General features: G+C 44.1%; 1 protein-coding gene across 9 annotated transcripts in view; it reads right to left on the reverse strand.

The window, feature by feature from the left end:
• C4H5orf24 (chromosome 4 C5orf24 homolog) overlaps positions 1–15,941 on the reverse strand; it is a 130,217-nt gene that overhangs the window by 21,522 nt on the left and 92,754 nt on the right. The window contains exon 1 of one of the 9 annotated variants that reach the window (XM_056516635.1): positions 15,714–15,783. The exons of 7 other annotated variants lie outside the window; for them this stretch is intronic. The gene's annotated coding sequence lies outside the window, so the exon portion shown is untranslated. Of the gene's footprint in view, positions 1–686; positions 784–15,713; positions 15,784–15,941 lie in introns of those variants that run through there. One more of the 9 variants, XM_056516632.1, reaches the window with a different exon arrangement.

A 15,941-nucleotide genomic window follows, 5' to 3' on the forward strand; every position in this document is an offset into this window, starting at 1 on the left:
CACCTAAACCAAAAGTGAGTACTTTGAGTCCTTTTTGTGTGGCTGGAATGGTTACAAATTCAGTGGAAAAATTTTAATTTTCTTTCTTTTTTTTTTCACAAATGCATCATTTGTGGGACATATTTTTTGTACATTGCATCTGAAAAGTAGAAAATGCGCCCGATATTTTATTACGCTGTTCGTCCCGTGTTCGGTAATACCCCCGCTAAGGCCATATTTGGTTGCATGGCTACATGGTGGGAGCCAAAAGGAGAGGAGCACCATTTGGCTTTCAGGATATCATTATACAAATTATAGGCTGCACTTCATCTTGCAAAGCATTCTGTCAGAACAAGACTGCATCCCCAGAAGTGTCCCAATTTCCGAAACCATGCCCCCTAAAATATTCACCTAGGGCAAAAGTGAGTAAGTTGAGCCCTTATTGTGTGGCTAGAATTATTTCAAATCAGTGGAAAAAAATAGCAATTAGCTTTTTTCCCCACAAATTCTTTATTTGTGGGACATCATTTTGGTACGCCACTTCTGAAATGGAGGAAATGCACCCATATTTTATCATGCTGTTCGTCCTGGGCTGGGCAGTACCCCTACTTAGGCCATATCTGGTTGACTGACCGCCTGGTAGGACCAAGAAAGAGAGGAGCCCCCTTTTTCTTTCAGGGCATCATTATATGAATTATAGACCCCACCTCATGCCTGCAAAGGATCAGAGCTGTCAGAACAATACTGCATCCCTACAAGTGTATTGCTGGACCAGTGACCGCTCTGATTGTTCCTTGGTCGGTTGTGGGAATAAGCACCCACTCATGGCCAATATACATCCATCACTGGGCATTAAAAAAAAACAAAAAAAAAAAACTGGTTTATTTCATTTCTGCAGTATAGGTGTCTGTTGCCATGTCAAAAAAAAGATGCCAATGTATACTATAGCAGTCTCAGTATATGTCAGTATCACTTTTTTTGACATGATGCTTGCGGATACCTCTAGCATACTGTTGAAACGCAGTATGAACAGGATGCAGTGTAGGGTCACATAGAGCATATTCGCTGCATATTTCACACTGCGGCAGCCACAAGAGCGAGATCACTGCTGCGGCTTATTTATTTATTTATATTTTTACACTTACCGTATATACTCGAGTATAAGCCGACCCGAGTATAAGCCGAGACCCCTAATTTTAACCCAAAATCCCAGGAAAAGTTATTGACTCGAGTATAAGCCTAGGGTGGGAAATACATCATCCCCCCTGTCATCATCCAGACCCGTCATTAACATCCTCATCATCATCACCGCCTGTCATCATCCAGACCCTCATCATCATCACCTGTCATCATCCCCTTGTCATCATCCCACACATCCCCCCTTCATCATCCCCTTGTCATCATCCCCACCCCCCTTCATCATCCCCTTGTCATCATCCCCACCCCCCTTCATCATCCCCTTGTCATCATCCCACACCCCCCTTCATCATCCTCTTCTCATCATCCGCCCTCAGTGGTCTTCAACCTGCGGACCTCCAGAGGTTTCAAAACTACAACTCCCAGCAAGCCCGGTCAGCCATCGGCTGTCCGGGCTTGCTGGGAGTTGTAGTTTTGAAACCTCCGGAGGTCCGCAGGTTGAAGACCACTGCGGCCTTCGACATCATCCAGCCCCCTCTCACCCCCTTTAGTTCTGTACAGTACTCACCTCCGCTCGGCGCTGGTCCGGTGCTGCAAGGCTGTCCGGAGAGGAGGTGGTCCGGTGGGATAGTGGTTCCGGGCTGCTATCTTCACCGGGGGCGCCTCTTCTCCGCGCTTCCGGGCCCGGAATAGAGGCGTTGCCTTGACAATGACGCAGAAGTACGTTGGCAATGAACGTACCTCTGCGTCGTTGTCAAGGCAACGTGACTATTCTGGGGCCGGGGCCGAAGCGCTTAGAAGAGGCCTCCCCGGTGAAGATAGCAGTCCGGAACCACTATCCCACCGGACCACCTCCTCTCCGGACAGTCCTGCAGCACCGGACCAGAGGTGAGTACTGCACAGAACTAAAGGGGGGTGAGAGGGGGCTGGATGATGTCGAAGGCCGCAGTGGTCTTCAACCTGCGGACCTCCGGAGGTTTCAAAACTACAACTCCCAGCAAGCCCGGACAGCCGATGGCTGCCCGGGCTTGCTGGGAGTTGTAGTTTTGAAACCTCTGGAGGTCCGCAGGTTGAAAGACCACTGCGGGTGGAGAGTTCACTCGAGTATAAGCCGAGGGGGGTGTTTTCAGCACGAAAAATCGTGCTGAAAAACTCGGCTTATACTCGAGTATATACGGTATCTATTTAATTTTTTTTTACAATTTTTTTTTTTTTTTATGCTTTGGAATACTTAGTATTCCAAAGCATTGCAGTTATATGCTGCCTGCCAGTTTTCCACTGGCAGGCAGCATATCAGGACGTGCCTTGTCCTGACAGGCAATAACAGGGGCAGACCTGGAGGTCCTTGTAAAGACCCCCAGCTGCCCAGTTAACTAGCAGCACCCTGTGATCGTTGCGGGGTGCTACAGGAGAGAGTGACAGAGGGAGCCCCCTCTCTCTGTCAAAACACTTACAGCCCATGGTCACTTCCGACTGTGGCTGTAAGGGTTAAACAGCCGGGACCGAAGTTTACTTTAATTAGAGGGAAGCCAAGCTGTGGGCTATGAGTGAGATGGGAAGCCATGCTGGGGACCAGGGCTGAGATGGGAAGCAATGCTGAGGATTCAAAGTGAAATGGTGGGGTCTAGCTATAAAAATAAGACAGGAACAAAATAGGGAGCAATACTGAGAAAGAAATTGAGCCATGCTGGGGACAAGGAATGAAATGGGAAGCCATGTTGGGGACAAGGACTAGAATGGGGAGTTCTACTTGAGAACATGAATTAAATGGTAAGCCATGCTAAAGACAATGAATGAAATGGGGTGCCATGCTAGGGAACAGGAATGAGATGGGGAGCCATGCAGGGACTAGAAATACAATTGGAAGCCGTGCTGGGGAACAGGAATGAGATGGAGGGACGCACAGGGTCAAGAAATAAAATAGGAAGACATGGAGAGGACAAGGAATGAGATGGGAGGCCATGTTAGGGACTGGAAAATGAATGAAATGGGCAGTCATGCTGTCAACAAGAGATGAAATGGTAAGCAAAAAAAAAATGGGGAACAAAAATGAAATGGGGAGCCATGCAGGGACTAGAAATACAATGGAAAGCCATAACCCCCCCAGCCTACTCATGATAGTGAAATAAATAACATACTACAGCACACTATTCCATACAAAAGGTATACAGATTTTTTTTTTTTTAACAAAAAAACCTATTAGAGATATATCCCACTGTATGCTTAAAGGGGAACTCTGGTGGAACAAGTGGAAAACAAATGTTTTCAAATCTACTGGTTTCAGAAAGTTAAACATTTGTAAATTATTTCTATTTCAAAATCTGAAGCCTTCCAGTACTTATCAGCTGCTGTATAGTATAGAGAAAATTGTGTCTTTCTTTCCCGTGTGACAACAGTGCTCTCCTCTGTCCGTGTCAAGAATTGTTCAGATTAGAAGCAAATCTCCATAGCAAACCTCTCCTGCTCTGGACAGTTCCTGAAATGGACAGATGTGTCAGCAGAGAGCACTGTCAGACAGAAAAGAAGTACACAAATTTCTCTGTAGTATACAACAGCTGATAAGTAATTGAAGGGTTAAGATTTTTAAATAGAAGTAATTTACAAATCTGTTTTTTTCCACTGGAATTCCCCTTTAATCCCTAAACGGGTATATCAGAAGTATATGTTGGGAGATCTTTCCAACATTCTTCTTCAGTATAAGGCTCTTAACATGATGTTAACAGAGCCTGAGGGATAATGAAAAACATCATTCAAGTATGCATATCAGGCAAACAGTATGTATCTACAAAAGCATAAAAGAATCCTATAACTCTCCAATAATTATAACTAATTATAAATGGTGCTATTCGTAGGAATCAGATTACCACTGACATCTGTATATACTGTAGAGAAGAGCAAGGACCTTTGGTGATGTCACATGAGGGAGGAGTTACACGTGTAAAATGTATTTTTCCTCCAGACCACCTCTTTAAAGGGGTAGTCTGGAGGAAAAATAAATTTTACACGCGCAACTCCTCCCTCATGTGACATCACCAAAGGTCCTTGCTCCTCTCTACAGTATATACAGATGTCAGTGGTAATCTAATTCCTCAAAATAGCACAATTTATAATTATTGGAGAGTTTTAGGATTCTTTTATACTCCCCAACTTCTCTGTTTCGGAATGTCACATTGTAGTGATTGACAGGTCTAACTCTCGCCGGGAAACCACGAGGCAGTGACCTTTACAGTGGAGATTCTCAAAGACACAGAGTGGTGATATTACCAGACACCCTGCCGATCCTGTAACACAACCAAAACCCCAGTCGTAAAAATACAGTAATCTGGACGGGACTGAATATTGCAACCCCGTCCCTGCACATCGCTTGAAGTACCTGCAGCGCGTTGCTAACTGGCCGAGATTAAATATGATAACCTGGTCCCTGCATATGGCGCTCTGTGCACTTTGGATATCTGCAGCACCATCACAAACTTATTGGCACTAGAGAGGTACACAGTATCCTGTGCGAAAGAGGGGGTAAGAGGTGTTCGAGTGATTTCTATATCTCCTTATAATATGAAAATGGAACTGCCTTTTTCTATTCTGGAACTTTTATATCTATTTGAAAAGAGACTACACACGGCAAATAAAGACCCTTTCACACTACAGGTATCATCCTGTAAAAAACATTATTAAAAAAGTCCTGAAAACGGCAGTCAAAGAATCCCATTCATGTCAATGGGATTTTTTGAACATCCTTTTGCATCAGGCATGTCTGTTTTTACTAATGTCCGTTGTGGTCAGGTTGACGTGTGGATGTGATAATGTGTAATAATAATACAATACAAAAGTGAAGATAATAGTAATGATACTACAATACAATTATGTGTAATAATAATACAACTTAATAAGCCTGAGGTGTGCCTGGGAGGCCGTATAAGGTAGCCTGAAAGAAGAGGGCCACCCCAAGGGATAATATGAGAAGTGAAACCCTGAAGAAAAAAAAAAAGAGGGAGGGAGAGTGGGATAAGCACAGCGATGCCGGAGAAGAGATCTAAGCCCCAAAGTCTCTGCTTAAATAACGCCCAGACCCCTCCCACAAATCAGGTTAACTGTTTTCAGCTAACCTCCACTTGTGGTCGGATTAACATGTGTGGATGTGTCATAATGTGCAATAATACAATACAAAAGTGAAGATAATAGTACTGATACTACAATACAAATATGTGTAATAATAATACAACTTAATAAGCCTAAGGTGTGCCTGGGAGGCTGTATAAGGTAGCCTGAAAGAATAGGGCAAAAAAAATAAAAATAAAATAAACTGCTGCTGGTAGAAGAAAGTATTTATTTAAACAGTGAACTTACACATTAGCCAACTGGCTGAAAGCTCTAGCCATTTCTACCTGCGGATCGGGAATGTAACTATGAAAGCAAGGTGAGCTCCGCAGACCCAACTTTTTGATAATATGAGATGGGATAGCATGCCTTGATGCAGAAGATGCAGCCCCGATCCTGAACAAATGACCAGACACCGTGGCTGGATCCATACCTGCACTGCGGGCTAATATACGGACATGCTTCACGAAATCCTTGGAAGTCATTGGCGAGACTGGGAAGGGGAGTAACGGAAAATCAGGAGATTTGTTGTGAAGTAATCTTAACAGTTGCTGGAGAACCTTCACCGGGCACCACTGGTTAAAGGTTGGATAGCTGCTGATTTCGACACATTTTAGTTGCTGCGTTTTAGTGTGGCCTAATGATCGCTTGAACCCCGGCCCGGCAGGTGATAAGTGTTTGATTTGTAGTGTCCCAGAGTTTTATGTAATCTTGGTAAACTCACCCGGTCTAAGGAACCCATAGAAGGCCAAGTATATAGCCGCCATCAAGGCTATAGTATATAGCACAATCAAGGATATTGCTGAAGAGTTGGAAATCAGCGGCAGATACAGGGACTCTGGAGGGTGGCCTCAGTTTCTCTGATATTTGGATCCCATTCAAGGCTGCCTTGATCGGGTGAGCCCCAAGGATAGAGGGAAGACTAGGATAACAGAGAACGGAAGTGTTGTATGCCGGCTAAATATAATCTAATGGAACTATGGGACAATTTGAGGGATGAGTGGCAAAATGACACAAAAGCTACTGTATATCAAAAGGGGAGGTAGATGGATACTTGTGTAAAATTTTTATAAAAGCATTCCATTCAACTTTGTAGGATCTAGCTGTGTTTGTGGCTAGTGAACGGTTGATCAGGTTTATGGCCCCTAAAACATGACCGCTTAGTCCAACATAAATGAGCTGAGAGGGGGGGGGGGGGGGGGGGGGGGGGCCGTGTGGCCACTCTGTCCACCTCTGGCGTAACTTAATTCCTACTCCCTTCTATGTAGACACATTCTATATGAAACTCCCTCATGAGAGCCGCGTGCACTAATCTGCGAAAAAAATACATGATGGTGAGAGACCTAGATCTTCCCTTGCAGATGATGTCCCAGGTGGACATGCTGTCAGTATGGAACATGACTGACTTTCCCTGCCACAAATGACCCCACGTTTGCACAGCTGCGACTATTGGCACAATCTCTAAAAGGGCCGAAGTGGTGGAAAAATTGGGTAGAGCAAGGAACTCAGGGGACCACAACTAAGCTAACCAATGTGTACCGAAAATGGCCGCGCAACTCACCGAGGCTGCTGCGTCAATGACCACCACGAGTTAAAATTGGTCGGCTAATAAGATGAACATTGAAACCCTGTCCCAGCCTGTCAAGAACTGGTCCCACATTATCAAGTCAGCTCTAGCTGCCTGGTCAAGGACAACCGGGGAATCCATCTCGGGGCTGAAGGCAGCAAGGCAAGTAACCTGGCAACAAAAGCCCTGCCCTGAAGAATAATCCTCAAGGCGAAGTTCAGCATACCCAAAAGCCTCAAGAGCTGATGTCTGTCCGGGAACGAGTCATGCTGTGTATCACTGCCTGGATGTGTTCTAAGTTCTCTCGGGGAAGTCTAGCCACCATGTCGACAGTATCTAGTATTACCCCCAAAAAGGTAAGAGACGTAGCAGGACCCTCAAGTTTCTTCTCTGCCACCGGAATATTAAAAAACTGACAGAAGAGCCTGTAAATCTTTGGGCTCACTATTCAGACTTTCCAGCATCATCAAAATCGTTCAAATAATGTAAAACGTTGGCACAGAACCATTGGTTAATCAAAGACCATTCTAATGCCGTGGCAAAGGTATCTAACAGCCGGGAATTGCTCTTGGCACCGAACGTGAGGCGAGTGGCAAAATAATAACGTTCCCTCCCCACTTTATACCGTGCCATTGCCATAACTCAGGGTGTATTGGCAATAACTTGAAGGCATCAGAAATATCCACCTTTGACAGCCAGGTACCAAGATTCAATATTCGCTGGATGGCTACATCCACAGATGTGTACTTCATTGTGAATTCCTCAGAAGGTATCAAGGGATTTATGCTAGGAATGAACAAAGAATGGGGAGAGGACAAGTCATAAATCAGACAGTATTTATTAGAAAACTTCCCGCAAGCTATGCCAATGGGACTAACCCTCCACTGGTTGAAAGGAGCCCTGGAAAATGGTCCAATTACAAAACCTTTTGAAACTTTGTTCCTTAACAACTCAGCCACAACTTCAGGATTTCTGGATGCTGACTGTAAATCTTGACACTCAACTGAGAACCTGGGTATTGACCCCATCTAGTCATGCCTCTGATCCTGATTTTTTAGGGAACTGTGTAATAAATAAAGTGGCAGCGGCCTTGGCAGAAAAGGAACCATTATAATCGTAAAAGGCAAATCCTCCATACTTGTAACCCAAGTCTACCAATAAGTGGAGGTACTGGTCTAATTCTATGCGTCTGTTGGGGCTAACTGCGCATACCACATCCCGATAGAGAACAAATGCTAAAACAAACTCAGGGATGTTTTGTTTCCTATTAAGTCTAGGGTCTCTGGCTTTGACGATAACCGAAACGTCGCCGCAGGCAAAAGTCTTGTTATCCAGGACATCTTGCGAAGCCATCAGGAGAGAGGGCAAGTTGACATATTTTCCCTCAAGGATGTCTTTCCTGATGGCTTCGGGTATAAAAAGAGCCGGGATAAGACTGACCGATGGAGAGGACGTACCTAGGGAGATTAACCCAAAGGACTGCTCGGTGGTGGATACAACGTTCCCTGACCCTGACAAGACAGGGGCAGCTGTGGGAATAGTAGGCATAGCAGGGGAGGCAGGTGCAGTGTTTGTACCGGGACCTGTGGAACCGGCCACAACAGCGGAAACCGCTAGTGTAGCGGGCACCGTAGATCCAGGAGAAGCCGCTGGTGCTGGGGTGGTAGTGCGAGATTCCAGGGCTATCAATCTATCCTGCATTTCCTGCACAGAAGTGGATAGTGAATTTAGGATCGTGTGAATCTGAACTAAAGACACAGGGTCATGGTCGGGCCGATCTTGAGGATCTGGAGTCCCCTGAGAGCATAGCATTCTAAACAATTCGGCTTTCCTTGCCGTAGCAGGGAAAGGGATCCCCCGATGACGGAGTTCAGCCGTGATTTTTGGGATAGTCCAGGTTCTGAGCGACATCACACTCCCACAAGCTGAAGATTGAGCAGCTGCCCCTTCCATGCTCTCAGAGACGTGAGACATCCCCTAGAAAACAATAATGCGCTATCAGAAAATGACCTACCCTAGGAACCCACTAAAAGACAGGAAGAAGACAAACATGAAGCGCATGGATTGAAACTCAATCTGCCTCGAGAAGTGCTCGGGGACAAGACAAGGCAACTATAAATACCAGAATATGAGGTGCGAGGACTGTCCAGGGCAGTCCACCTCTACTGGCACTGTGAGCCCACCCCCTTTATATTTAACTAACCACACCCTGAAAGAGAAAAGAGGCAATAAGCCTCTGAAAGACGTAAGAAGCGTGCCTAAAGATAACGCCCTTATTTGTATGTATTTTATTTTATTTTTTAAATCACCGCAACGGGGCTAGTATAGCCCTGATACTTACGATTCACACTTGGGCACACTAAGAAAGGATATAAAATAATACTCCGTATCAATCGCTGGACCGACCGGCATCAATATCAATAATAAAACCTTGAAATAAAAGCTGGTAATAGACCTCTAAGCTGGGAATGAAGATAGGAAAGGGTGACCTATAAATGATAAGAAAGGTAGAAGGAAACCATGAAACAAGCTGTCCGCAATGCATATCTCAGAGATCAATAGACCTCCTTAAAGAGGTATTCCAGGAAAAAACTTTTTTTTTTTTGATATATCAACTGTCTCCAGAAAGTTAAACAGATTTGTAAATTACTTCTATAAAAAAATCTTAATTCTTTCAGTACTTATGAGCTTCTGAAGTTAAGGTTGTTCTTTTCTGTCTAAGTGCTCTCTGATGACACGTGTCTCGGGAACCGCCCAGTTTAGAAGCAAATCCCCATGGCAAACCTCTTCTAAACTGGGCGGTTCCCGAGACACGTGTCATCAGAGAGCACTTAGACAGAGAAGAACAACCTTAACTTCAGAAGCTCATAAGTACTGAAAGGATTAAGATTTTTTTTTTATAGAAGTAATTTACAAATCTGTTTAACTTTCTGGAGCCAGTTGATATATAAAAAAAAATAAAAAAAAAAGTCCTGGATAACCCCTATATCCCCTACAGGACCCATGACGTAACGGTACATCCCAACACCCTGGGTCTTAAGGACCAGGGACGTACATTTACGTCATGGGCAGTTCTAGTCCCCGCCGTGCGCCGGCAAGCATCCCGTGCAAATGCCCAGGGGGGTCATCAGACACCCCCCCCCCCCCGTGTCGGCGATCACGGCAAATCGCAAGTGAATTCACACTTGCGATTTGCGCGATTCCGGGTCATTATGGGTCTATAGTGACCCGGAAAGTAAGGCGGATCGCGGGTGTCTAAGACACCCAGGATCCCCCTGAAGCGATAGGAGTGAGGTGGCAGGGTTGCCACCCCTCCTATCCCTGCTATTGGTGGTCTAGACGCGACCACCAATAGCAGATCGGGGGCGGGGGGGGGGGGGGGGTTTACTTTCGTTTTCCCCGTCCTGCCCTCCCACAATAGGCGGGGCAGGACGGGGAAACAACGGGGACTGGCGCCGAATATCCACTTACCGATCCAGGCGGGCGACCGAGATCGGCGGACGGCGATGACGTGCGGCTGGATCCGACGGAAGCCGGTGAGTTGCCTAGCAACATCTGGAGGGTACGGTTTGAGACCATTATACAGTGGTCTCTAACTGTAGCCCTCCAGATGTTGCAAAACTACAACTCCCAGCATGCCCAGACAGCTGTTTGGGCATGCTGGAATATGTAGTTTTTCAACAGCTGGAGGGCTACAGTTTAAGACCACTATATAGTGGTCCCTAAACTGTAGCCCTCCAGATCTTGCAAAACTACAACTCCTAGCATGCTCAAACAACTGTTTGCTGTCAGGGCATGCTGGGAATTGTAGTTTTGCAACAGCTGGAGGACCACAGTTTGGAGATCACTTTGCAGTGTTCTCTAAAACTGTAGCCCTCCAGATGTTGCAAAACTGCAAATCCCAGCATGTTCAAACAGCAATCAGCTGTCTCGGCATGCTGGGAGTTGTAGTTGCGTACCTCCAGCTATTGCATGACTACATCTCCCAGCATGCCCTTCGGCAATCAGTACATGCTGGGAGTTGTAGTTTTGCAACAGCTGGAGGCACACTGGTTAGAAAATACTGAGTTAGGTAACAGAACCTAACTGAAGGTTTTCCAACCAGTGTGTCTCCAGCTGTTGCAAAAGTACAACCCCCAGCATGCACGGTCTGTCAGTACATGCTTGGAGTTTTAGTTTTGAAACAGCTGGAGGTTTGCCCCCCCCCCCCCCCAATGAGAACGTACAGGGTACATTCAAACGGGCGGCAGGCTTACAGTAAGTTTCCTGCTTCAAGTTTGGGCTGCGGCAAATTTTTCGCTGCAGCTGAAACTTCTAGCGAGAAACTCACCGAAACACGTCAGTGTGAATGTACCCCAAAAACACTACACTACACTAACACATAATAAAGGGTAAAACACTACATATACACCCCCTTACACTGTCCCCCCCCCCCCCCCCAATAAAAATGAAAAACGTATTGTATGGCAGTGTTTCCAAAACGGAGCCTCCAGCTGTTGCAAAACAACAACTTCCAGCATTTCCGGACAGCCACTGACTGTCCAGGCATGCTGGGAATTTAGCAACAGCTGGAGGCACCCTGTTTGGGAATCACTGGTGTAGAATACCCCTATGTCCACCCCTATGCAATCCCTAATTTAGTCCTCAAATGCGCATGGCGCTCTCTCACTTCGGAGCCCTGTCGTATTTCAAGGAAACAGTTTAGGGCCACATATGGGGTATCTCCGTACTCGGAAGAAATTGCACTACAAATTTTGGGGGGCTTATGAAAAGGAAAAGTTGGGGCTACACCAGCTTGTTAGTGTAAAAAAATAAAAAAAATTTACACTAACATGCTGGTGTTGCCCTTTACTTTTTATTTTCACAAGCGTTAAAAGGAAAAAAAGACCCCCAAAATTTGTAACGCAATTTCTCCTGAGAACAGAAATACCCCATATGTGGGCGTAAAATGCTTTGCGGGCGCACAACAAGGATCAGGAGTGAGAGCGCACCATGTACATTTGAGGTCTAAATTGGTGATTTGCACAGGGGTGGCTGATTTTACAGCGGTTCTGACATAAACGCAAAAAAATAAATACCCACATGTGATCCCATTTTGGAAACTACACCCCTCACGTAATGTAATAAGGGGTACAGTGAGGATTTACGCCCCACAGGTGTCTGACAGATTTTTGGAACAGTGGTCCGTTCCCAAAGGGGAACAAATATAAACGATTAAAATTAAATCCTACATGGCTGACACATGATGTTAAAAGAGCAATAAACAACAAAAAAATTGCCTTCAAAAAATACAAATCTGATGGGTCAGCGATAACATTTAAACAGTACAAAGAGCTTAATAAAATCTGTAAAAATGTAATAAAAACAGCAAAAATTCAAAACGAGAGACAGGTGGCCAAAGAAAGCAAAACTAATCCGAAATATTTTTTTAGATATATAAATGCAAAAAAAAAAAGGACAGAGCATGTAGGACCCCTTAATAATGATAATGGGGAGGTTGTCACAGGCGATCAAGAGAAGGCGGAGCTACTGAATGGGTTCTTTAGTTCTGTATATACTAGGGAAAAAGGAGCTGACATTGGCCAGGTCAGTGCTGGTAACACATCATGTAATGTACTGAACTGGCTTAATGTAGAGATGGTACAAGGTAAGTTAAGTGATATAAATGTAAGCAAATCCCCAGGACCGGATGGATTACACCCAAGAGTTCTTAGAGAGGTAAGTTCAGTAATATCTGTACCCCTGTTCATGATATTTAGAGATTCTATGGTGTCTGGTATTGTGCCAAGGGACTGGCGCAAGGCGAATGTGGTGCCAATCTTCAAGAAGGGCTCTAGGTCTTCCCCAGGAAACTATAGACCGGTAAGTTTAACGTGCATTGTGGGTAAATTGTTTGAAGGACTTATAAGGGATTACATACAGGAATACATAGGGGATAATTGTATTATAAGTGATAGCCAGCATGGGTTTACTAAGGATAGAAGTTGTCAAACCAATCTAATTTGCTTTTATGAAGAGGTGAGTAGAAGCCTTGACAGAGGAATGGCTGTGGATATAGTGTTTCTGGATTTTGCTAAAGCATTTGATACTGTCCCTCACAGACGTCTGACAGGTAAGTTAAGGTCCTTGGGCTTGGAAACTTTAGTTTGTAACTGGATTGAACACTGGCTCATGGATCGTACCCAGAGAGTGGTGGTCAATGATTCGTACTCTGATTGGTCCCCGGTAATTAGTGGTGTACCCCAAGGTTCAGTACTGGGCCCGCTATTGTTTAATTTATTTATCAATGATATAGAGGATGGTATTAACAGCTCTGTTTCTATCTTTGCAGATGACACCAAGCTTTGTAGCACGGTACAGTCTATAGAGGATGTGCATAAGTTACAGGATGACTTGGATAGACTGAGTGTCTGGGCATCCACTTGGCAAATGAGGTTCAATGTGGATAAATGTAAAGTTATGCATCTGGGTACTAAGAACATGCATGCATCGTATGTCTTAGGGGGGATTAAACTGGCAGAGTCACTGGTAGAGAAGGATCTGGGTGTACTTGTAGATCACAGACTACAGAATAGCATGCAATGTCAGGCTGCTGCTTCCAAAGCCGGCAGGATATTGTCATGTATAAAAAGAGGCATGGACTCAAGGGACAGGGACATAATACTCCCCCTTTATAAAGCATTGGTACGGCCTCACCTGGAATATGCTGTTCAGTTTTGGGCACCTGTCCATAAAAGGGACACTGCGGAGTTGGAAAGGGTGCAGAGACGTGCGACTAAACTAATATGGGGCATGGAACATCTTAGCTATGAGGAGCGATTAAAGGAGTTACAATTGTTTAGTCTTGAGAAGAGACGTTTAAGGGGGGATATGATAAACGTATATAAGTATATTAATGGCCCATACAAAAAATATGGAGAAAAACTGTTCCAGGTTAAACCCCCCCAAAGGACGAGGGGACACTCCCTCCGTCTGGAGAAGAAAAGGTTTAGTCTCAAGGGGCGACACGCCTTCTTTACCGTGAGGACTGTGAATTTATGGAACGGTCTACCTCAGGAACTGGTCACAGCAGGAACAATTAACAGCTTTAAAACAGGATTAGATACATTTATGGAACAAAATAACATTAATGCTTATGAAGAAATATAAAATCCCATCCCTTCCCCAATATCGCGCCACACCCCTACCCCTTAATTCCCTGGTTGAACTTGATGGACATATGTCTCTTTTTTCGACCGTACTGACTAAAATGAAAAATTTTATTTTTCAATTGCACAGCCCACTGTTCCAAAGATCTGTCAAACGCCAGTGGGGTGTAAATACTGCACCCCTTATTAAATTCTGTGAGGGGTGTAGTTTCCAAAATAGGGTCACATGTGGGGGGGGGTTCCACTGTTCTGGCACCACGGGGGGCTTTGTAAACGCACATGGCCCCTGACTTCCATTCCAAACAATTTTTTGTAGTGCGCCAGCAGAGCACTTGACGTCCACACATGGGGTATTTCCATACTCAAGAGATGGGGTTACAAATTTTTTTAAATTTTTTTTTTACATATGCAAAAGTCGTGAAACCCCTATGGGGTATTAAGGCTCGCTTTATTCCTTGTTACGTTCCTCAAGGGGTCTAGTTTCCAAAATGGTATGCCATGTGTTTTTTTTTTTTTTGCTGTTCTGGCACCATAGGGGCTTCCTAAATGCGACATGCCCCCCAAGCAAAATTTGCTCTCAAAAAGCCAAATATGACTCCTCCTCTTCTGAGCATTGTAGTTCGCCAGTAGTGCACTTCAGGTCAACTTATGGGGTACCTCCATACTCAGAAGAGATGGGGTTAAAAATTTTGGGGGGTCTTTTCTGCTATTAACCCTTGCAAAAATTTGAAATTTAGGGGGGAAACACACATTTTAGTGAAAAAATAATAATTTTTTTTTACATATGCAAAAGTCGTGAAACACCTGTGGGGTATTAAGGCTCACTTAATTCCTTGTTACGTTCCTCAAGGGGTCTAGTTTCCAAAATGGTATGACATGTGTTTTTTTTTTTTTTTTTTTTTGCTGTTCTGGCACCATAGGGGCTTCCTAAATGCAACATGCCCCCCAAAAACCATTTCAGAAAAACGTACTCTCCAAAATCCCCTTGTCGCTCCTTCGCTTCTGAGCCCGCCGAACAATTTACATAGACATATGAGGTATGTGCTTACTCGAGAGAAATTGGGCTACAAAAACAAGTATACATTTTCTCCCTTTACCCCTTGTAAAAATAAAAAAATTGGGTCTACAAGAACATGCGAGTGTAAAAAATGAAGATTGTGAATTTTCTCCTTCACTTTGCTGCTATTCTTGTGAAACACCTTAAGGGTTAAAACGCTAACAATGTCATTTTGAATACTTTGGGGGGTGCAGTTTTTATAATGGGGTCATTTGTGGGGTATTTCTAATATGAAGACCCTTCAAATCCACTTCAAACCTGAACTGGTCCCTGAAAAATAGTGAGTTTGAAAATTTTGTGAAAAATTGGAAAACTGCTGCTGAACTTTGAAGCCCTCTGGTGTCTTCCAAAAGTAAAAACATGTCAATTTTATAATGCAAACATAAATTAGACATATTGTATATGTGAATCAAATTTTTTTTATTTGCAATATCCATTTTCCTTACCAGCAGAGAGCTTCAAAGTTAGAAAAATGCAAAATTTTAAAATTTTTCATCAAATTTGGGGATTTTTCACCAAGAAAGGATGCAAGTTACCATAAAATTTTACCACTATGTTTAAGTAGAATATGTCACGAAAATACTATCTCGGAATCAGAATGATGACTAAAAGCATTCCAGAGTTATTAATGTTTAAAGTGACAGTGGTCAGATGTGCAAAAAACGCTCTGGTCCTAAGGTGTAAAATGGCCTGGTCCTTAAGGGGTTTAATAAGAAGGAATACATACTCAGGTGGCCCTAAAGCAGCTGAAATGGAAAATGGGTCAATCTTGAAGTGCAAAATATTGACAAGGAAATCTGAAATAAAAGATGCTGAGTGTATAATACCATGAAAAAAATTTACTACATCACATGACTAACTCAATAAGAACTGCCGTGTGTACTAAACAAAGCAACATCACTATAACTCCCAGCCCCACAACAGTTGACCGCGCGGAAAACCCTAACCAGATGAG

This window comes from Hyla sarda, chromosome 4 (assembly GCF_029499605.1).
Source record: "Hyla sarda isolate aHylSar1 chromosome 4, aHylSar1.hap1, whole genome shotgun sequence".
Lineage (NCBI taxonomy): Eukaryota > Metazoa > Chordata > Amphibia > Anura > Hylidae > Hyla > Hyla sarda.